The 24,437-nt window shown below is 41.1% G+C and overlaps 1 pseudogene; it reads left to right on the top strand.

The window, feature by feature from the left end:
• Positions 1 to 23,517: 23,517 nt before the first annotated feature.
• On the top strand, positions 23,518 to 23,996 carry LOC114702680 (annotated as a pseudogene).
• Positions 23,997 to 24,437: the final 441 nt, after the last annotated feature.

The raw sequence follows: 24,437 nt of genomic DNA, 5'->3' as shown, positions 1-24,437 counted from the left end.
GTCTTCCTATTAAATTTGCCAGGTGTTTAGCTAACATTATTTTGTGTTTTTGCATATGATGATGGTTCCAGGGGAGCTTTTTTTATTACTGTTTTCTAAGTCAGTAAACCAAACATTTATGCATTCTATTTCTGTTGCTAGCTAATTGCCCCACATTTGTAGCATGAATATCCTAAACAGGGGCTCATATATGTTGTTGTCAATATAGGTATATAAATATAGATAGATCAATAGATCGATAGATCAATAGATGGATAGATAGATAGATAGATAGATAGATAGATAGATAGATAGATGATAGAAGTATTTATTTCTGAGAGGAATAGAAGATTCCTTATTGCATTGCAATAAGGAATTGCAAGTGATTATTGCAAATCACTTATCTGGTAATAGAGATGTCTACAACATATAAAGAACTTTAATGACCCAATACTAAAAGACAATTAACTCAACTAGAATTGGCCAAAAGATCTACTGCATATCTGTGACAACTGTTGTTGTCGCTCATAAGCTCTACTCGTCTCCCCAAACATCGAAGAGTCTTAGATTACTTTTCTTGCAGTTATCTACCCTTTACTTTATACCAAGTTATTGGCTAATGTATATTATCTATTAAAATTATAACTCTGTACAGCTAATGCTCATTTATATTTTCCTTATGTTTACCCACTCCCGTGGTCACCATAGTGCATATTTCCATCCTCCCAAAAGGGAGTCTCTTCTATTCCTCTCAGAAATAAATACTTCTATCTATCTATCTATCTATCTATCTATCTATCTATCTATCTATCTATCTATCTATCTATATTTATATACCTATATCTACCTATATATCTATATCATCTATCTATTCAAGCATATGCTAATGGTAAGGTTTTTGTTTTCAGGAAATTTGTTTTTCCTTTCTGAGTATTTAAAAAACCTTTTTCCTCCTGATGTCCTGAAGTTCATTATAACGCATGGACCTAAATATAGTTTTGTCTACCCTTCACTGGGCTCCGAAGGCTTCCTGAATCTGACATGCTCATGTCTTCTTTCATTTCTGAGAAAATTCCATGCACTTAGCAGAGCATTTCTCCATTCTCTCCATCCCGTTCTTCCATCGCTCTAATCACCAGCATAGCTGAAGACACAGTCAGAAGAAGCTCCAGATTTGGATCCCGTTCTCTAGCAAGTCCTGTGTATCACCTGCACACCACACACACACATTCACACACACATACACACATATACACATTCACACACACACTCACACACACACACACACTCACACACACACTCACGCACGCGCGCGCACACACACACATTCACACACACATACACGTACACACATACACACATTCACACACACTCACACTCTCTCTCTCTCTCTCTCTCTCTCTCTCTCTCTCTCGCGCGCGCGCGCGCGCACGCGCGCACACGCACACACACATACACACATTCACACACACTCACACACTCACACACATACACACACGCATTCACACACTCACATACTCACACACGCATTCACACACTCACACACACTCACACACACACTCATACACACACATTCAAACTCACATACACCACACACATACACATACACACACACTCATACACACACACTCACTCACACACACACTCACATTCACACACACACTCTTACACACACATTCACACACACATACACACTCACATACACAGGAGCACATGAGTACATTTAAGAATTATTGTCACTAGGGATTCCATATTCAGTGCCAACATGGTGTAATCTATAATTACATATCTGATCTTAAAATTAATGCCATTTAGTCAGCAAGAAACCTTTATGCATCCTTAGGGGAAAAAAGCAATTTGCCTACGACCACATCTGGATCCATGGTCCTATCACAGCTGGGATCTGCATCGATGTCCATGGCCCATGTTGCCACCAAAGATCACACAGATGCCCAAGGTCAGGGCTGCAACCTATGACCCTGAGGGTGTCCAAGGGACATGATGTCATCTGGGTCACCCCTGCTGCCAAGGGCCATGTCTGGGTTCATGGCCCTGCAGCAGCCAGGGTCTGACTTGATGTCCATGGCTCCTGTTACCACCAAGGGCCGTGGGGATGACTGGGGTCTGGTCAGCCATGATCAGGTCGGTGTCTGAGGACCATGGCATTGCTGGGGCCATACTGATCTGTGTGACCTGAGGCCATGGAGGCATCCAGGCCCAGCTGCTGCCTAGGGCCATGTCTGCGTCCTGCAGTGACCAGGGTCCAGGGTGATATCCATGGATCCTGTTACGACTGAGGGCTCTGCAGATGGCCAGGATCTGGTCAGCTACCTGAGACCATGTTGGTGCCTGAGGACCTTGCTGCCCCTGGGGCCATAGTGACATCTGGACCCAAGCTGCTTCCGAGGGCCATGTCTGGGTCCCTGGTCTTACTGCCGCTGTGGGCTGTGATGATGTCTGTGGCTGTGTTAGCACAGGGAATCATGGGAACCATGCTGTGAGCCAATCCCACCCTTCACTGGCCCTAGGATAGCTGGCCCAGCAGCAGGAGAGCTGGTCTTGCCAGGCAGGGGAGAGCCTAACCCCCCAACCTCCCCCATTCCCCAACCCCACCATCCCCTCACCCCTTACCCTTCTGCACTGGAGAAAGATATCCCCACCCCTCGCTACACCCATGCACCTCACCTGGGCAACACTCTAGAGCTGACCCTGGAGTTGGGACGCAGATGAAAGGGCTCTGAGGGTGTGAGAGCAGAAAAGCTGACTCCTCATCCCCCCCCCAACTACCACGTGGTGATATGAGTGAGAGACATATGCCCTCCCCCCTCACCCATAACCACCTGCCGCAGATGAGAGAGCTGACCCTGGAGTCACAGGAGTGGACAAGCTAGCCCTGATGCTCACTGCAGTACACAAGACGGCAGTACACAAGAAAGTAGGCTCTGCACCCCATCTAGACAGCACACTAGAGCTGACCCTGTTGTCCAGCCTTGAGGTCATGGGAGCAGGAGAGTTGACTCCACCACCACCTCCTGTATACCCTCTATAGCAATTGGAAGAGAGGGCCCTGCACCTTGCCTGGGCAAAACAGTAGAGCTGGCCCTTGGTGGTGTGAATGTGGGTGACAGGGATCTGAGGACCTGAGAGCAGGAGAATCAGCCCTTGCTGTAGGCTGCTTTGGGTGAGCTAGCTGAGGCAGTGCTGGAGAGCTCACCCAGGTAGTAACAATGAGGGAAAGCTGGTGGGCTGACCAAGCCCAGCTGTTACCCAGGCCCAGAACCAAGACTATGAGTTGGCCCACCCCAACATCCACCTCGTCTGTTAACTGTTGGGGCAGGTGAAGGAAACGAATCTACAGATCCAAAACATCAGGATCTCCACAACACAGGGCAACAACAGGATATCCAAGAGGAATCCCAGTAAGAACCCTTTATCAGTGGCCCAGCAGAAGCCAGAAACCCCAAGCCAGACCAATAACTTGTGACAATGAACACTTACAAGTAAAGAGGAATGGACTAAAGGGTAAACTGTGTGACTCTACCACCAACAGTACAGCTTCCACAGAATTATTCTCTTGTTCCTTTGTTGTTTTTTTGTTTGTTTTTTCTTTTAAATTTGGTTTTGTTTCAGGGGCGAGGTTGCAAGGGCAGAGGGCAGATGCGAGGGGATGAGGAGATAAGTGGGACTGGAATGCATGATGTGAAATCTGCAAAGAATCAATAAAACTTAGAAAGAAAGAAAGAAAGAAAGAAAGAAAGAAAGAAAGAAAGAAAGAAAGAAAGAAAGGAAAGAAAGGAGAGAAAGAAAAGAGAGAAAAGGAAAGAAAAAACAATTAAGTTGAACTGTCATGAGTTTCTGTGGGTTGCACAGAAGCCATCATCAACATTATGTGGTACAGGCTAGTAGACAGGGTTTGAGTGTGGAAGACAGAGGTGACAGGAAGCTTACACCATTTTCCACGCCCCTTTCCTCCAAGAATGGATACAAAGGCTTCTTTCATGGCACAGCGTGTTCCCAGTTAACACCTTAGGACTACTCTCTCTTGTTGTGGACATGGTTTCTGCGTGCCTAGCAGTGCCTGGGCAGCACCGTTTGCTCACAGTGGTGGAAGGACACCTACGAACATTTTTGTGTATGGATGTTAATTTTGTAGTGTCTTGACTGGGATAAAGGATACTCAGATAATTGGTCAAGCAGTATTCTGTGTGTATCTGTCAAAGTTTAGAAATTACACCAGTTCCCCTCTGCTCCAGCTTATGGCTGCCAAGACTCTCAGGCCTCTGGCCTTGAACAAATTATACCACTGGTTTTTCTTTTTTTTCCAACTAATAAACAGCATGTCATGGGACTCAGAGACTTCACAATCCCAGCCAAAGTGGTTAGTAAATCTTTTTTATGTATACTTCTGTTTAGACTTCTACCACTTTCTACGGTTTCTTGTCTATTGGGAATACCGACTAATCAATATATTATTCTTCATTTATACCTATATGTGTAGATAGACCAGCCCTTTATATCACTTTACTGCTTAAAAAATCACTCTAAGGAGGGAGGGGGGATTATATAGGCAAGGGGGAGGGGGTCAGGATCATGATAGGGAAATCTGCAGAGACAGCTGACCCGAGCTCCTGGGAACTCAGGGACTCTAGACAGACAACCTGGGAGCCTGTGTGGGACTGACCTAAGTCCTCTGCATGTGGGTGACAGTTGTGTAGCTTGGTCTGTTTGTGCCCCCTAGCAGTGGGACCAAAATCTGTCCCTGGCACATGACCTGGCTTTTTGGAACCTATTCCCTATGGTGGGATGCCTCGCTCAGCCTTGATGCAGCAGGGAGGAGTGTGGTCCTGCCTCAATTTGATATGCCATGCTTTGTTGACTCCCATGCCTTACCCTTTCTGAGGAGTGGATACAGGTGGCAGGGGTGGTGGGGGGGGAGAAAGGAGATGGAGTAGGGAATGGGATAAGAGGAGAAAGGAAACCGTGCTTGGTATGTGAAGTAAATTAAAAAATAATAATAATATCACTCTAAGAAATAGCGAATCTCACTAGTGAAAAAAATCAGACTTAGTTAAAATGTTTAAACATTGTTTATCAACAATAACAGTAAATAATAACATATGACCTTATTCACATGTCTAAATATATTGTAAGCTTAATAATATCTCAAGATGGGGAGTTTTCTATTTCCAAATTTTATAATCATTTCCAGACTTTATAATTTCTCAAGATGGAGAGTTGCCTAAGGACAAATTTTATGTCTTATTTTTATTATTAAAGTAGTGAACCTTTGAAATAAATAAAAGAGAAATAATTTTGTGGACCTATTACAATTCATAGATTATATATACATTTGTATATCATGCATCCAAAGTATTTATCTCATAAACAAAAACTCAGGACAAAGTAATAGTTTATTTTCATCATGCTTGATAATCTGCCAACATATAGTCCTATGAAAGTTATAGCTTCACATATTTTTGTGTTGCTATAAAGATGCTTTCTGTGCAAAAATTAAGGCATATATTGTTTAATAAGCCTGTTAGCTTTCTTAAGAAATTTAATGGTTTTTTTTTTTTGCCACACAAATGTATGTTAGATAAAGTAATTATTTGGTGTTCTTCCAAAGCAGTGTTTTTTTAACTTCTTCAGTTGATAGAATGGAAGATTATTTTCTGAAGTGATAATAAGTATGTTTATGATCTCCTTCATGGCTCTAACCACCCCCCCCCTTCTATTAGTTCTAGAGTCTCTTTTTAATCTAGAAGTTCTATTTGACTTCAAGTCTGTTATTCATTTTGATCCTGATTTTTGACTAGGTGGGAGAACTCCCCCTGCCAAAAAATAAGATTGAAAACATAATGGAGTCATGCTACTTGGTGGCCCATGATAGCACATAGTGTAAAGCGCCCAAGTGTTACACCTCCTTAGTCTGTATCACTGCATTGGTTTTCTTACCTTGCTTTGACCAAAATAACCCAAAGACTTAAGGAAAGGCTAACTTGTGGTTTCAGAAGTCTCCAGTCTGTCATGGGGAAGGGATAGCAGAGCAGCACAGCTCATGGTACAGAAGGTGTGATGATGTGACCAAATATTCACAACACCAGAGACCAGGAATCAGAAAGCAAGATAAGAGCTTGTGGCCTGCCATTAAAGCCCACCCCTGCTGACCTACTTCTATCTTCTAGGACCCATCCCCTCCAAAGTTCCCATAACTGTTCAAAATAGGGCCACAAGATAGGGGACAAGTGTTCATGAGTCTGTGGGGCCAGGTTATTTTCAAACTATAACAGTCATCTTTTTGTTTTAATTCCTTAAAAAAAGTGTTCTTGTTGACTGGCTGTCTTGTGTGATATTGAAGACCTAATTTTATTATTGTCTCTCAACCAAGGCAATTTGCTCCCTGGGGCTTTGTCTCAGGCCATGCCCTCTTTGTTCTGGGGGATTTGTTGCTGGGATCTGATAGGGTTACACTGGTTTCTACCAGATGCTTCTGCATCCCTACTTGCCATCTTGCCATAAACATGCTAGGATTATAAAGAAGCTTTCATATCTGCCTTTATGTGGACACTGGAGGTCTGCTATCAAGTCCTTATGCATGCTGGGCAAGAGCTGAGCCATCCCCTGAGCCCCCATTTATTTCTTTCCCATGATGGATTTGTATGTGCTAGTGTATTCATTGTATGAAATAATGGGTTTCTTTTTTGAATTTTAAAAAAATCTGTATTTTTATTTTGTATATGCGTTAGTATACAAAATAATGAGTTTCCCTATATTTTCATATATATGTATACACATATATATATTATTGTTCTTTACATATATTTGCTCCATTCATATTGCTTCTCTGTCCATTGTGTGTGTGTGTTTCACTCTGTATTTTGCACATGAGAGACAATGTTTGATATTTATCTCTCTACCTCATCACTCTCTCTTATCCTCCTTTGTAATATACCCATTCTACTCTATGTTTGGGGCTTCAATCTAGATTCTATATTGAGAGAAAGCATGCAATAATTGTCTGAGTCTGCTTTATTCACTCATATTGCCCCCCCTCCCCATTTCAACTATTTTCCTGCCCATTTCATAATTTTCTTCTTTGCAGCTGAATCAAAATTCCAGTGTGGTATGTCATACTTGCTTCAATCTATCCCTGTTGATGAGCATCTAGGCTACTTCCACACTTTGGCTTTTGTGACCAGTGCTCCAATACACAGAGACATATGTTTGTTTATGGGTTACATACATGTATCTCTGTGGTATGTTGACTCAGATTCTCTCAGATGATGGAGAGTTGGACCATATGGTAGCTCTACTTTCATTTTATGAGGCACTACCAAACTGCTTCCTGTAGTCCCTCCCATTACCAGTGCCTAGGGTTTCTCTTCCCCCACATTCTCACCAGTATTTCTCATTTGTTTTTATCAATGAGAGCCATCGGGACTGTAGTTAAGATGAAATGCCGCTGTCGTTTAACTTTGCATTTCCCTGAGAACTAGGGATATTCAAATGGTTTTCATACATTTATATGACTATTTGAATTCTTTTTTTTTAGAGTTTTACTTATAATTTAGATTTGATGCTTTGGCCTTTTGTTGTTAAATTGTTTCTGCTTGTTTTCTAGATATGTGTCCCCACCACATGTAGACTCAGCCAAGATTTCTCCTATTCTGCAGGCTGATTTCATTCCTCTGTTTCCTTGCTTCCTTTGGGAATGTCACACAAACCTGCTTATCCATTCTAGCAACCGGGGTTTCTTTCAGAAAGTCCCTGTCTGTACCTACATCGTGAAGTGCTTTCCCACAGGTTTAGAGGGTCAGGTCTTAAGCTTTTTGATACATTTTCAATTGAGTTTTATACAGGGACTTAGCATTGTCCATGGTTAGCCAGTTTTCCCAGTACCACTTGTTAAAGAAGCTTGCTTTAATTGTGTTGGTCAACTTTGCTAAAATCAGGTGGCTGTAGGTGCCTGTGCTTAGTTGTATGATAGTTCCAACATTGCTCTTTTTAACTAGAATTGATTTGGCTCTTTGGGAGGTCTTTCTGTGTTTCTATACAAATTTTAGGATTACTTTTTCTATTTCAGTGAAGATATCATGTGAGCACTTGTGGTATACAAAATATGTTAGTATACAAAATAATGAGTTTCCCTATATTTTCATATATATGTATACACATATGTATATTATTGTTTTGGATAATCTGGCCGTTTTTGTGTTAATTTTGTCAATGCAGGAGCATGGGAAGTCTTCCAGTCTTCTGGTGTCTCCTTCAAATCCTTTCTTCAATGTTTTGAAGTTTTCATTGTTCAGACCTCTCACTTTCCAGTTCGGTTTATATGCAGGCATGTTGGATCTATTATGAATGAGGTTTTTCTTTTCTGACTTTCTTCACAGCAAAATAACTATTGGTCATAGAAAAGGTACTAAGTTTTATGCTAATTTTGTATTGTGGGACTGCTGACCTTGAGACTGCTGTCCCCTTTCCCACCACCGAGTACTCTCCTTAGCCCTCTTGTTTTAACTGCTGTTAGAAATATCACCTCCATAATCAAATATGTGCCATACGTGTCTCTCACTGGTATCACCCTGTTTCTTATATCCTGTGTTTTCTTCCAAAAATATTCTATACACTTACATACTCATGTGCATAATTCCATTGATCTAAAGGCATGTGAAGCATACTCTAGCATATGTTTTTCTTATGAAAATATCACTTGGGGGGGTAATTCCCTCTCCCTCGCCAACAAAAAGCTTTCAATTTTTGTTTTAATGAGATATACTATTCCATCATATAGACATGTTGTCTGCTATTCACTATTCACTATCCTTTCTTAAATGATCTTGATCTTTTGATTATATATATATATATATATATATATATATTGGATTCTTGTATGAAATCTCCTTACACATGGAAGTATACTGTAGCTCCTAGAAGTAAAATCATGATTCAAAAAATAAATGCAATTCAATACCTAGATTTTTTTTGCTATACTTTCCCAACTTAAAAATGTATCACACATACAACTAGTCTAGTATTTTCTTACTCTCAAAGAATGATCATAGTATTTGAATCTCTATCAACAGGTTAAATTAATGATTCTTTGAAATTTTAACTTCCTTTTTATAAATGAAGTTGAGTTTTAATGCCTAAGTGAGAAGTTAATTCTGTTTCTTTTTCTGCTGACTTTGGGTTTATAAACTTTGGTTATTTTTACAATAGTCATGGGTCCTCTGCACAATCAGAGAAGATATACCCCAGCCTGTGAACCTGTGTGTACAAGGGAAGTTCTGGCATCTTACCCAGATCCACCCTGTCCGTGACTTTACATCCATTGATCTACTTCACATTTACCGTTTCTTCAACAGCATTGCACTGCGTAACAGTCACTGTACCTATCACATTACTTTCCCTTTCCTGTGTCCTAACTCTAAGTTGCATGCCCCCTTTTCCTCTCCCAGCCACACCTCCGTGACTATGAGTATTCCATTCTCATAGTCTTGTCATAACCAATTGCACTCAACCTGTTAATGGCAATTAAGCCACCACTTTTTCTGGTGTGTGTACTCGAATGACTGAAGTCAGAGTGAGATGCCCTCTTGTGTATTCAACATTGAATAGAACTGGTGAAGGTCTGCAGTTGTGTAGCAGCCCCTTGTGAGTAGGCTGAGAACTTATTGCCAATCACTCCCTTAACTCTTTTTTTTTTTTTTGAGACAGGGTTTCTGTGTAGCTTTGCGCCTTTCCTGGAACTCACTCTTGAACTCACAGAGATCCTCCTGGCTCTGCCTCCCAAGGGCTGGGATTAAAGGCCTGTGCCACCACGGCTGGCTCCCTTAACTCTTGAATGACTAGAGTCTAGCTTAGCATCTAATATAAAACAAACACTTTAGAGTTTGTTTTTATTTTTTAATTATTATTATTATTATTTTTTTTTTTTTTTGGTTTTTCGAGACAGGGTTTCTCTGTGTAGCTTTGCGCCTTTCCTGGGACTCACTTGGTAGCCCAGGCTGGCCTCGAACTCACAGAGATCCACCTGCCTCTGCCTCCCGAGTGCTGGGATTAAAGGCGTGCGCCACCACCGCCCGGCATTTAATTATTATTTTTAATGTTAGTTTTATTGCATAGGCAAAGATAGTATGTCAAATTGCCCACTTCAGGGCCATTGTGATTTTTGTAGGTACATATAGTAGCTGCCTAACAACCAGCGTTAGATCCCAGAGTATTTATTCAAATATTTTTTCAAATAAATGAGTATATATCTGTTAGAGAAATCAAGCCATCCATTGGATAGAGAATCAGAACACGGTGATAAAATGATGCTATTTTCTCTGCGGTTACACTAAGAAACATGGAGACTGGTTTAAAAAGGGAGGGAATATACACAGGTGTACTCCACATAAAACATAGACATCTGCAGTTAAAAGGATCACATGTGTTGTTTTAGAATGTGACAAATGTCTTAGGACTTTAGAGAATGCATAATTTTAAAGAAATGACCAATATTCTCATCCAAGATGCACTAATCTAATAAGTGTTGATTAGACACTCGCTACCACCCTTACCACACAGTAATTGCAATTTTGAGCAATATTTCAAAAAACCATTTCCAGCCTTGAGATGACTCAGATGTTAAGAAACAGAAAAGTACAAATGAGTGAGTGTGCCCTGAGAGACCTCAGCCGATGATGCCAGCTGCAGCCACGTTTGTCATTTACACAATTCCACATGCCCTTCATGCATGCTGGGCTGTGAAGAGCCTGCCAGCAGGACTCTAGGTCTCTTTGGGGGTGCTTTCCTTAAGCTGAGAACCCCAAAAGGGAGAAGCGTCATGGCTCTGGACATTCCAGTCTCAGGAAATAGTTTATATTACAGTTACAGTAACAGGGAGTGATGGGCCACAGTCCGGGCCTGAGCCCCTGATGCTGTTAAACTCAAACCCTAGTGGGTGCTTTTCTTATAGTGTGTGTAGGGTGGGCTTTCTCGATGTTATCCTGCAAAATCACTGCAAACTGAGCAAGTATTTCTTAATAAGAGAACCTAAGAGGCAGAAATACCATAAAAAAATAGACCTTGGGAAAAAAGAAAGAGTGGGGGAGGTAAGTTTGGTTTGGTTTTGAGACAGCCTAGGGCTTCTGTGCTGAAAGAGTTAAAACAGTGAACACGGGAAAACAGGACTCCACACTGCTCTGTCCTCAGGCCTGAGAACCCAGGGTCCGATGGGGGCGGCACACTCCCTGCCCTGAGAACCAGTGTCCCATGGGGGCGGCACACTGGCACACTCCCTGCCCTGAGAACCCAGGGTCCGATGGGGGCGGCACACTCCCTACCCTGAGAACCCAGGGTCCGATGGGGGCGGCACACTCCCTGCCCTGAGAACCCAGGGTCCGATGGGGGCGGCACACTCCCTGCCCTTCCTCTCTTATCTTATGTTGCTCTTGGCCTATTGGTTTTCTTCTTCCTTACGATAAGCCAATGTCTTCACACTGAAGACTGTGACAGCAAAGGGTTCACAACCTCACAGTTTCATACCAGAGAAGGTGGGTGTATCTCCCACACACACACACACACCCGGCCCAGCTCCAAGTCCCTGTAACTTAATCTACCTGCCACCGAGGGAGAACTATCACGATTGCCCCAACTTGAACTGAGTGCACTCCTTTGGCCAGTCGCTGAACTTGGCGAAAGAGCTGAGGTCAGGCTGGCATGCTCTTTGATTCACACGCAGCCATCTACTTTCAAGCTGCAGAAGGGGAGATTTTTGCTTGGGAACCCTTTTTTGCACCGCTGTTAAACAAGTCAGATTTCTTCAAGGAACAGTCAGCATTTACTGGAACTGGTCTCAGCCCTTAGCTGAGAGGAAACAGGTCACCAGCCTCACCCTGTCTTCAACCTTTTTTAATGCTGCTGTGGGATGCAGATGTTTTGTTATTTTCTTAGCTGCCGGTGAGAACCCCACTGAGATTTACATCTGCTTTGTTGCAAAGCTAAATTTAGCTTCATTTTGACAGTTTACTTTGGCCCCAAGTCATTTCCGTTAGTCAGATACCTTTAACCGTCCAACTCATCTCATTGGCATGGACGGGAGCCATGGATGGAATTAAAAAGGTTCATAGACCCATGTGACTATCACTTGAACCCAAAGACGTGACCTCTGGGAACCCCAAATGGGCTGAGTCTGTAGGGAAAGTAAGGGATAACACTTTACATTTTCAGTAATTGTCTAAGGTCTATATACGTCTTCCCTTTTTAGCAATGTCTCTTTAAATCATCAGTTAGAGAACATGTTGAGATGATCAGCACCAAGTGCCCAAAGGAATTACTGCCTTGCAATTCAGAAATTATGAAATGCAGAGAAGCAGTAACTGAGCGAAATTACTATATATCAAATAATCCAGTGGTAGTTTCGTACATTTAAACCCTTTGTTTTATTTCTAGCTAGCTGAGACAAGAGCAGGAAAGGTGTACTAAACATAAAAGACATTAAATTAGGGACCATAAGCTTGTAGCTTTAGTCTTGGCATGAAGTCACAATTTGGAATAGGTTATTTCTTCGATCTGCAATTTCTTTCTCTACCATCTGTATGTAAATTTAACAATAGCTTCAGCAACAGCCTTAACACCTAGAGAGTTCACCTAATAACAGTTGTGTTGTGATATACAAAGCCCTGGGGATTTTCTCCAACTCGTGGTTCATAAATTTGCACTCTTCCAGGAAATCATCCTGGAGCCAATCTCCTTCAGCACTGTGGTAATGGCTTCCTTGAATAAGCCTTGTGGCTTTAGTTTCACAGAACAGAAGAGGAAGAGCAAGGAAGGTCTTCCAGAATGATCTAGGAGCTGGATCCAGAAATAATCTGCAGCTGCTGTTCTTTTGAGACAATGTGACCCCCAATTCCTCACACAGCCAAGGCTAGCCCTGACCTCCAGAGCCTTCTACAATCACTTCTCCACTGCTGGGAGGAAATGATTCTTTCGTTTTTTTTTTTTTGTTGTTGTTGTTGTTTTTGTTTTTGTTTTTTTTTTAATTCACACTCTATATTACTGGGCTCGAATCCAGTCATAGTGGATAACTTCTTGTTTTAGCCAGGCTTTCCACTGCAATGACCAAAGAAAAATCAAATGAAAGGGAGGCTTAATTGGACGTTCAGTTTTAGTGGTCACCACCTGTAGTTCACTGTCTTCAGAAGAACGTCACTGCAGCAGACGTCTGTGGAGGTCACTGAAATGAAGAGAAACGACAGGAGGGGCCAGGGTCAAGTTATTCCAGTGTAGGGCATGCCCACAGCAATCAATTCCTTCAACAAGGTCCCACTTGTCACAGTTCCCCAGCTGCCACTAGTCTGTTCAGATTTGGAAAGTATCATGACACGAAACTAATGATTAGGTCAGAGAGCCCTTATGATCTCATCCCTGGAGATGCTCTCACAGACACCCTCAGAGGTGCATTTTAATAATGTGCGAAATGGGCTCATAATGTGACCAATTTGACAGTGGATATTGACCATGCCATATGTCCATTTACTCTGAATATTAGCAAACAATCACACTTCATAGATGCAACATGAATCTTTCACAGTTTTCCACGTACCTAGGAGCAGTTATGAGATTTTATTACGGAGTAGGCTAGCAGCTACAGAACTGAAGACTCAACAGAACCCACAAGGAAAGCACTGAAGACCAGGCCCCATGAAGACAAACTGAAACCTTGCACTTGATTTTAGGCAGTCCTGGATGGACAAAACGCCAGTATGGAACCATTCAGTTCAGAACCCTGAACTCTCTAGCCTTCCTTCACAGGATATCACCACTGCTCCTCAAGGACCTGGATCTTATTCCTAGTCATAGTGATACAGTTGTGTTTAATCATAGCAATGAGGAGGACGGGCCGTCAAAGTGCCTCAAAATTTTTACTTTGCAGTTCTGTGTTGGTTTTCCTGTCTTATTTTCAATTTTTTATGTTGGTGATTATTTTGTCTTTGTTTTGTTTTTAAAATGAAAAACAAACACATGCGGATCAAAGTTGTATTTTTATGGGGAGTTTTCCAGAATCTATAAACTATCCATGAAGATACTTCTTCAAACGCAAAATAATTCCAACAGCATTAAACAAAGCTTTGGACTTTTGCCCGTGTTGTCAGGGACAAGGGCGTGTCCCTTAGAAAACTCATTTCTATAGCCTGGCCTCCTGACTTGAAAGTGCCTGGTGACTTATATCAGCTGCCAATCTTCCTGGACTCTAAATTCTGAAGCAAGAATTCTTAAACACATACTCATACTCTTACACCAAGAAAGAAACATGCACACATCTCTGAGAAATTAATAGCAATCAATATTCATTAAGAATTTTTTATGAGGCAATGTTTTATTTATATGTAGTACATGTAACTGATCATCTGTATATGTGATCCCCACTTCCAGATAAAAGTTACCTTATTTACAGGTGGAGCCCTAAAGAAAGGCTAGGTGAAACATTCTGTCCCACACATCTAGAAAAATTCACCATTCTTCAAACCCTTCTATTTTAGCTATAAAGCCAAATGGTAGCATAAATAGCACTGTCCGCCACCTGCAAACAAAAGGAAAAACTGAGAGGAAGCATTTGTAAAGAGAATAAAGCATTCAGCCTGGACATTAGAGAACACAGAGCCACATAGTGGCAGTCTACATGTCAAGATGTCTCTTCCAGATTCTCTGACATGAAGTCATCATTTCATCTTTATAATAAGAAAAGGCTCCACTAAAAATTGACAGTTTTTCTTGGGACCATCAGAAAACTGAAAGCTATGGTTTCTACAAGCATCTGTCGAAGGTTAGGAATTGAAGGCTCATTGCCCTGGTTATGAAATTGGGAGGTGGTAGTCTTTAGGAGGAGAGTTGTCTTTAGGAGTCCAGTCACTGGATGCAGGCCCTCAAAAGGGATGGTGGAATTCTAATATTTTACTCTTCTTCTCTGGCTTTGCTTCTTGGCTCATGAGGCTAACATCTTTCTTCTAACATAATGTGCTGCCTTGCAGATGTGAAAATCGATGGGACCCCTCCACCACAGACCAGAACCTCTAAAATGTGAGCTAAAACAAACCTTCCCTTTTTGTAAGTTAATTGCTTCGGGGTATTGCTTTATACTGATGAAAAGCTGACTAATACATTGAGTTTGCAGAGAAAATTACCAACTATAAAACCAGTCAAGTAAGTGGTTTCTGAGAAAGACAGCTGAGATCTGTTTATTACTACTGGAACTATAAACTGTAGCAGCATGTGAATAGCAATTTTGATAATCTTGTAGAGACTCATCTTCTCAGACTGTAGGAGAGGGCCTTTTGGTGGCAGTCATCCTATAGGCCTTCCCTGGGCTTTACTTCCTAACAATTCACATTGTTCTGGTGGTAAAGAGCTAAGGAAACTCTCTTCATGGCACTTGTAAGGAAAGAACAAGGCTGGGAGCTGAGGAGATGCCTCCGTTGGCAAAGCCCTTGTCACACAAGCATGACCACGCGAGTTTTAAACCCCTATAACCTATATAAAACAATGAACATAGCATGCTCCTATAACTCTGTCACCAGAGAACCAGGTAGAGACAGTTGGATTCATGGGGATTCCTATAAACCAGTGAGCTCAAAGTTCAGTGGAAAGCCTTTCATCAAGAAATAAAGTGGAGAGTGATATTAGGAAGAGGTCTGATGACATCAGACTATGGCTTCCACGTGCATGGGCACACACACACACACACACACACACACACACACTAAAAAAGAAAGAGCAAGACTAGATATTAATTATGCTGATTAAAATATTCTCCACAAAATCTGCTGTGTTCCGCAGGGGAAAGCAAGCTTTCCCCAGAGCATAACTTTGGGAGAAGCGCATTTCTCTTGCCCTGTCACTCTCTAGATTCTATTTCACTTATGAGGACAAAGACAGCTAATAAACACCCATAAAGATCATAGCCCAGAAACACAGGCCAACCAGAGAATGAAATTGTGCTGTTGGAGTGGGCTATGGATGTAATTTTTGTGATTGTATAGATATGCATGTTCTTTCACAGGCGTGTTGAGGCCAGAACAGGATACCTGGTGCCTTCCTTTATTGCTCTACACAATATTAAAAAAAAATATTTCCCCGTGTCATGGGCAGTGGTACATGCCCAGCACTATGTAGGCAGAGAACTGCAAACTCAAGTCTAGCCTAGTCTATATAGCTAATTCCAGGTCAGGCAGGGTTAGATTGAAGTCAAAAAAGGGAGATAAAAAGACAAACTAGAGAAATGATAAGAATGGCCTGTGGGGCCACAACAAAACTTAATCACAGTAGTATCTATCAAAATGAATATAGTGTACACACGGAAGACCTGTTAAGCTCAGTTCGTCTTTTTTAATATTTAATGTCAGACTTTCAACACTAACTCCAAATGCTGAAGGTAATAAAACTCCAGTACAAAGAGACAAAGTAACTAACAGAACTAGACTCAGATACTGCCGAGATTTTGAAATTATCAGACAGGGCTTTAAAAATAACTATGATTAATATGCTAAGGTCCTTAATGGAAAAAAAAAAAGTGGGTAGCATGCAAGCACAAATGAGTAATGCAATCAGAGAGATGGAAACTCTAAGAAAGAAAAAACACCGAGAGGAAATGCTCCAAATCTAGAACACTTTTAGAGGAGTGAGGAATGCCTTTGATGGACTCACCAGCGCAGGGCCATGGCTGAAGAAGGAAACAGTGAGATTGCACATAGGTCAATCAAAACAAACAAAAACCTTTCCAGACTGAAATGCAGGCAGAATGGAGGAACAGGGAGGGACAAAATACCCAAAAGGGACATTCTGAAGATCTCAGTGAATGTTATCTCCCTACCCTTACTCACAAATACAAATCCCCTTAAGTAAACTGTTTTTGAAATAGACATTTAACCAGAGCCTGTCATCTGTGTTACAGTCTGCTCCTGCCTTCCCCTCCTCCCATGCTCGGCTTGATAGATTCTCCATCCTGGGCAGAGAGGTCAAGCTGCTGGGATTCCCTCTCTAGCTCCCCCACACACCAAGATTTACCCTGTTCTAACCAGGCAAGGCCCATCAACAGCAACTCTTGTCTTCTGCACTCCAAGTAGAAGAAGATGCATTTGTGATGAGTTTAATCAAGACTTCTAGAGCTAACTATCTACACATATTCCACTCCAAAACCTCAGGCACTAGTTGAAGACAGGCCCTGATCTTCCTCTCTACACCCCATTTGTAGAGAAGAGTTCCATTACAGGATAAGCAACAGGCAAGGCTAGAAACTGGAGGCTACCTCCAGCAGCACCCAGGACAGCCGCTCACAGGCTGAACAGGTAGAGAAGGGGCTTCTGGGGAAAAGATTTGGTACCTCTCTTCAGAGGAAATGAATTTATTTGTTTGTTTGAAATAGTATGGGAAGTTCAAGGGTAAGGTGATGATTCAAACTACCAAGACTGCCAACAACACACCAGTTCTGTAGAGACAGAGAAAACCACAGCTAAGAATGCTTCACTGAGTTAATGTCGCTAAATAAGTAAAGATATTTTCCTCAGTGGTGTAGGCACTGATGTCCAGGCTCTTGTAAACAACCTCTGGTCCATGCATGCTCCTGTGAGGCATCCTTATTAAACATATTGAAACAAACAGGAAGACAGACATGAGAGAGAGGAGAGAGAGAGATGAAGTAGGGCATGGACTGATTGGGCAGAGGAAGGACATAGTAGTCATCAAACAAGAGAGGGCAATGATGGGATAGTATGAATACGATCAAAATACATTATATAGCCGGGCGGTGGTGGTGCATGCCTTTAATCCCAGCACTCAGGAGGCAGAGGCAAGTGGATCTCTGTGAGTTCGAGGCCAGCCTGGTCTACAAAGCAAGTTCCAGGAAAGGCGCAAAGTTACCCAGAGAAACCCTGTCTCGAAAAACCAAAAAGGAAAAAAAATACATTATATATAATGTATATATAACAATGCAACACATTGATTTTGCAAAAAAAAAATTATTTTAAACTATCGCTGTGTGTGTGTGCGCTCGTGCGTGTGTGTGCATGTGAGCATGGGTACCCAAGGAGTCCACAGTCATTAGATTCTATGAAGTTGGTGCTATAGGTGGTTTTTAGTCATTCATGTGAATGCTGGGAATAGTATAGCATGTGATCTTGACTGCTGAGCCATCTCTTCAGGCCAACACATTCTTATGTTAAAATATAGTAATCGAGTCTAAAAACACAGGATGGTTTTAGCAGCTATACAACCAACCTCACTCACCAGCCCTGAAGCCTATCCTTGCCAGATAAATATATTTGGTCCAGACTATTGAACCATTATTTCCCTGGGGAATTTTTTAAAAAAAAAAACAAAACAAAACAATTAGAAAAGCCCACCTGCTATCCTTGCAGACTAAGAGTTGAAGGGTCATATCCAATATAGGAGACAGTTGGACAAGGAAATTAGGAGAAGAGAGGTAGTGAAATAAAGCCATTGCTAAAACCATTATCCTCACAGAGACCTATACAAAGCCATGGCTTGATTGACTTTTCTAGTAAACATATCAAAGACTTCACATCATGGGAGAAAACAGAGCTCACTAACATGGATTAGACACAGTTCAAAACAAATAAGCAAGAGAACAACAAAAATAAGCTCCAGAGAACAGAAAGTTAAATCATACACATAAGTACTACAATGTTCAGTCTTTAACAAAGTCTGACATAATAAAGCAATGTGCTATGGGATAATGCTCCTGTACATTGGTTTACTAAAATGCTTATTGGCCAGTAGCCAGACAGGAAGTATAGGTGGGGTGAGCAGACTAAGAGAATTCTGGGAAGAGGAAGGGCTGAGAGAGGAGTCACCAACCAAACACAGAGGAAGCAAGATGACAAGGCAGAACTGAGAAAAGGTACCAAGCCATGTGTCTAAACATAGATAAGAATTATGGGCTAATTTAAGTGTAAGAGCTAGTCAGTAACAAGCTTGAGGTAAGGGCTGAACCGTTACGAATAATATTAAGTCTCTGGGTGATTATTTTATAAGCAGCTGCAAGACCTCAGGGCCAGGCAGGACCTGAGAAAGCTTCCGGCTACAGCAGTGGTTCTCAGCCTTCCTAATGCTGCAGCCCTTTAATAGAATTGGTGTTGTGGTGACCCCCAACTGTAAAACTGTTTCATTTCTACTTCATAACTGTATTTTTGCTCTTGTTATGAATCATAATGTAAATAGTTGATATGTGACCCTAAGAGGGTCACAACCCACAGGTTGAGAACCACTGCACTAAGGACACAAGTATGTGTTATCCATACAGAGCTATGAGCAGAGATAGGGAGCAGAAAGTGGCTGAGACCTGAGAAGGTGCAGATATCAGAGTTACCAGACAAAGACTTTCACACAGATGATATGTTTGAGGAACTGAAGGAAGCCATACTGACAGAAGTTATGGAAGATGTAACTTCTGTGAGTCATGAAACGCGTGATGATTATATGGTCTGGGTGCTTGCTCCTTCCAAACTCTATGACAAAACTGAATTCCTAAAGTCCTGTGTTAATGGTCTTTTTTGGCAGAACACTGGAGAGATGATTAGGTGATCCCTACTATGGGGCCCTCATAGCATTAGGGGCTTGGTAAAAAGAAGAAAACAGGCCCGTGTTAGCAAGCTTGACCTTCCTATGCTGTGTGTTATGGCCCAGCAGGAAGGCCATCACCTGATGTCAGTGTCGTGCTTTTGGACTTCTACAGATGTAAGCCAAAATAGCCCTCTTTCTTCTTTATAAATTTACCTACATTCTAATATTCAGTTACAGCAACAGGAAATGTACTTAGGTGAATGACATCACTTAAAAGAGAAAATTTATAGGAAAGAACAAAATGGAAACGTCAGAGTTAATTAGGCAAATAATCATAAAATAAAAGTTCATTGGAGGGGCTCAAAAATGGATTTGAAATGGCAACAAAAACAATCAACAAACTCAAAAAATAATAATATATGCATGCAATTCAAACAGCAAAGAGAAAAATGAAGAAAAATGAAGAGCCTCAGAGACACAGACATCCCTCAGTATTTGTACCAGCAAACACTTTACAAGAATAATAAAATAAGAGAAATGACAAAAAAAAGGTGTGAAATATTTAGGAAAACTTAATTCTGCACATCCATGTCTGAACATACTGTAGAAAAATACTGAAAGAAAATACTTCAAAAAGGAAAAGGAAAAAGACCCCACATAAAACAGAACCCCATAAAACTCACAGCTGTGTTCCCCTCAGGAACAATGGAAGCCAGAAGAGGAATACCATGTTAATTGAAAGTAGGGGGAATAACTTTTACCTAAAAGAAAGAAAGAGAGAGAGAGAGAGAGAGAGAGAGAGAGAGAGAGAGAGAGAGAGAGAGAGAGAAGGAAGGAAGGAAGGAAAGAAAGAAAGAAAGAAAGAAAGACAGAAAGAGAGAGAGAGAGAGAAAGAAAGAAAGAAAGAAAGAAAGAAAGAAAGAAAGAAAGAAAGATGTAGTTTCTTCTTGCTGCTAGTGACAAAGTGTACCAGCAAAGTGACAACCAGAATGTAAAAATTTGTAAGTTCACCCTGTTCTTATGGCATAAAAAGAAAGGACTTGTGTAGTTCAAATACAAGAGCGCAGAAGAAAGAGGACTACGATTTCCACAGCATGTAGCACAGATGGCACTAGGAACCTCGGCCATAGCTTCCCCTTCTGCTGGAGATAAATGCAAAAAAGTGATGGGTTTTTTAAAACACCCTGCGAAGACTGAACAACATCTGGAACACAGCATCAATGAACAGGAAACCAATGAGTCCTGATAGCGAGCAATCACATCCATAAGCCCCTCTCTGAGGAGGAGGTCTTGAACTAAGGTAGAAAGATGGCTTTCTTCTGTTTTGCCAGAGACAGAAGCCAGACTCATTGCCCTCAGGAATTACCTCAGCAGTTATGTTCATGACCAACACCTGATTTCCAAGGCCAAGTGAGTGTAACTGAGCAGATTTGGCATGTGTTATATAAAACAGGAACAATTTTAAGTTCTGTCATGATACTGAGTGGGAAGGAAGATGAACTATTTCTTTGAAATCTCTATATGCATTTTTGTATCTGTATGTTGGGTGGAGGTGATGAGAGGAATTCTTTGTCAAGAAAGACAATACTCTCCCATTTATGGTGTGTTGTTCTCATTGGTTTGTAGGGCACTCATTGCTCTCTGGGTTTTTAAATCACCCATTTATCCATTCTCCATTTGTATATTCATCCAATCTTCCCCATATCTTTCTATGTCTTGTTTCAACTTGCAACCTTTTAAAAATGAGTTGATTTTACTTGTATTTGTTCTTATAAAACATTTCTGACTGTTTTCAAGATAGGTAAGTTTTTAAATTCCATCTTATACAAATGGGATCCTGTTTTATAAAGCATGCTTTTCCATTTTAAATCTGCTCATTACTACACTATTTTCAACTCCTTTCACTTAGCACATCTTACTAACTGCTCCCTTGGTAACAAACATCTTCATCATTTTCAGTACCCAAAAGCACTGATGCATTAGGTATGTGAGTTCCTCTGGGATAGCATGCCTCTGAACAGGATTCTTAGCTCATAAGGGATAGGTGGATTTAACTAGACTAAGATAGTAGTTATATAAAGAATTGTGTTTTGTTCATACCAATCCTCTCTCTCCACCTTTACCTTCCCCTTCCATTTTCCTGCCACCTATCCCTAGCAGTCCCCTTATATTTTCATCTCTCCCTCTCCTTCCCTTGGATAAACACATTGTTTATCCAAATTCCATACGACAGAAAACATGATGCACTGCATTGTCCCCTTTACTCTCTCTATTCCTCTTTAGGCCCTTATCTCTCCCTCCATTTCTGTTTACCAAGTGCACCCACATGCACACACACATGCACACATGCACATATGCTTGAAGTTTGATTTCACATATGATACAGGCAATATTTGTCTCTCTAAGCTTAAGTTCATTTAACATGATAATTTCCAATTCCATCCTTTCTATTTTGCAAATGACATCATTTCCTTTTTCTTTATGGCTAAATAAGACTCCACTTTGTCTTTATGTCACATTTTCTTTCTCTCATCTTCTGCCAATGGAAATCTAGGTTGGGCTTCCTACCTGGGCTGTTGTGAGTGGTACAGCAGTAAATATGAATCTGTAATTATCTCTGTACTGTGGTGACTTTCAGACCTTCAGGTACACAGTAGGGAGTTGTATAGGTAAGTTATATGGTAGTTCGGTTTGTGGATTGTTGATGAATCTTCACACTAAATTTCATGGTGACTTTACCAGTTTATATTGATACCAGCGGGCTATAAAAATTTTGTTAGTTTTAATTTCCCTAGGCTAGTACTCTGCTTGATGAAGTTTCTATAGCAGCCCTACCCCAAACCCATCTAGTCCTGTGCATTATTGGCTCTGATCAGGAAATAGTTCTCAAATGTGTGCTGTGCAAGAACTTCTGTGGTAATCTCTACCTTCTTCCAACAAAACATCTTTTACACGTGCATATCTCATTTGGATATTTAGCATTTACAAACTCTACATACTATACTCAAAGGAAGCTTTTACTTCAAGACAAATGCATCATAGCAAGAAAAGATGAAAACAAACATACCAGAAGTCTGAGTTATATTGACAGTTAAAACTCCCTTGGGCTCTGCCTGCACACAGAACTAGGCTGTGCGTATGGTCTGAACCACAAAGATCTATTCAAGGGATTACGACTTTAAGGTGTACCCTAAAAAAGTTCCACCAGCTCTTTCCATCAGAGCAGGCTTACCAAACCTGGTACTTAGCCACCAATAAAGAAGGGAACCTTAGAATTTGCTGGGGATAGTTCACACTTAAACAGAACACCACAAGTGTTATTGATCTTGTCTTAGTCAAGAGTCAAAAACATCCAAACCTCCACATATCCTCAAAGGTTAAAGCAGTTTGCTTACATTCCAGCTCTGACAAATTCCATTCTATGCTTGCCCTCCAGTTCTTGGTCAAAGTATAGTAAAGCTAAGTTGTTCGGGTGTTTGCCTTCTTTTACACACATTTACAGAATGAAATAAATCACAACTACTCAAGTCATCTACATCACTAAAGAGATGCATATATACCTTTAAAGAAACATCCAGTTTATTAGCAATTCCGGAAGATTCCAGTGCAAACTTGTCTGTAACCTTCCTCCACCTTAGCATGCATGTTACCTCCCTCTGCCACTGCAATGGGCACTTCAGGAAGGGTATCTATGAGTTGATTCAGTAGAACAATCAAGTCACAATTAACTAAATGAAGAATCTCCTTTGCCCTATCAAGTTCAGTTGAAAAAAAAAAAACACCTTGTAGAGGTTCTAATTTAATCTCCTACATTTGATGATTACCAATATTATCATGATTTTAGTTTAAAAAATTCTCCTTGAAGTAACCTCATTAATTGTACCTGTTACTACATCAAAAAGCAATTTGACGATTCGTTTGTGAGGTGGGTAGAGCCAGAGACAAGAGCTGAAACCGAACTCGGAATCTGACAAGATGCCCAGGGTGCCTCTCAGAATTACCAAGGAAACCCAGCGTTTGCTGGCAGAACAGGTTCCTGGCATTAAAGTAAAACAAGAGGAGAACAACACCTGTTGTTTTCATGTGGTCATTGCTGGCCCGCAGAATTCCTTCTTGGAGGGAAGGACTTTTAAATTTGAACTATTCCTTCCAGAAGAATACTTAATGGCAGCATCTAAGGTACATTGCATGACCAAAATGTGTCATCCTAATGTAGACAAGATGGAAAGAGGTTACCTTCATTTATTAAATATCTATGTTTAGATATTTTGAAAGATAAGTGGTCCTCAGAACTGTAGATCCGCATAGTTCTGCTATCAATCCAGGCTTTGTTAAGTGCACCTAATCCAAATGATCTGTTAGTAAATGCTGCAGCCAAGCAATGGAAGACCAATGGAGCCCAAGCCATAGAAACAGTGCCGGCATGGGATGGGCTATGTGCCAGGAATATTTAAGCGGATGGGATCATCAGGTGTACACCAGTTCTCCTGTTCTGACAAGACTTATTCCTCTTCATTTGTTTGTTTGCATTTAATGAACACAGTCTTAGAAACATTACAGAATAAAAGCCCAGGAATCCCCATCTTTGGTGATTACATGCACATTAGCAAATCTATGTCTTGTCCTGATTCACTATTATAAAGCATGAGCAGAGGCAAGAAGTATCTTCTAGGTCACTGTGAAATGTTTAGAAGCCGTGGCTCTCTACTTGGATTCATTTCCACATCATGGTTTAAGTAGAAAGCATTGTGAATGATAGTAGTTGCAAGGATTAGCTGCCAGAAGTGTGGATGGTCTTTAATTTATTCTTTAGGGGGAAAGTAGTTTTATTTTACTTTTATGGTCTCCTTCCATTCCCCCATCTTATGTGATCTAATTGCAGTGGATAAATGAAG

This window comes from Peromyscus leucopus, chromosome 9, assembly GCF_004664715.2.
Source record: "Peromyscus leucopus breed LL Stock chromosome 9, UCI_PerLeu_2.1, whole genome shotgun sequence".
Taxonomy (NCBI): Eukaryota; Metazoa; Chordata; class Mammalia; order Rodentia; family Cricetidae; genus Peromyscus; species Peromyscus leucopus.
Note: the sequence above shows the minus strand (reverse complement) of the source record. Positions and strands in the feature narration are given on the sequence as shown.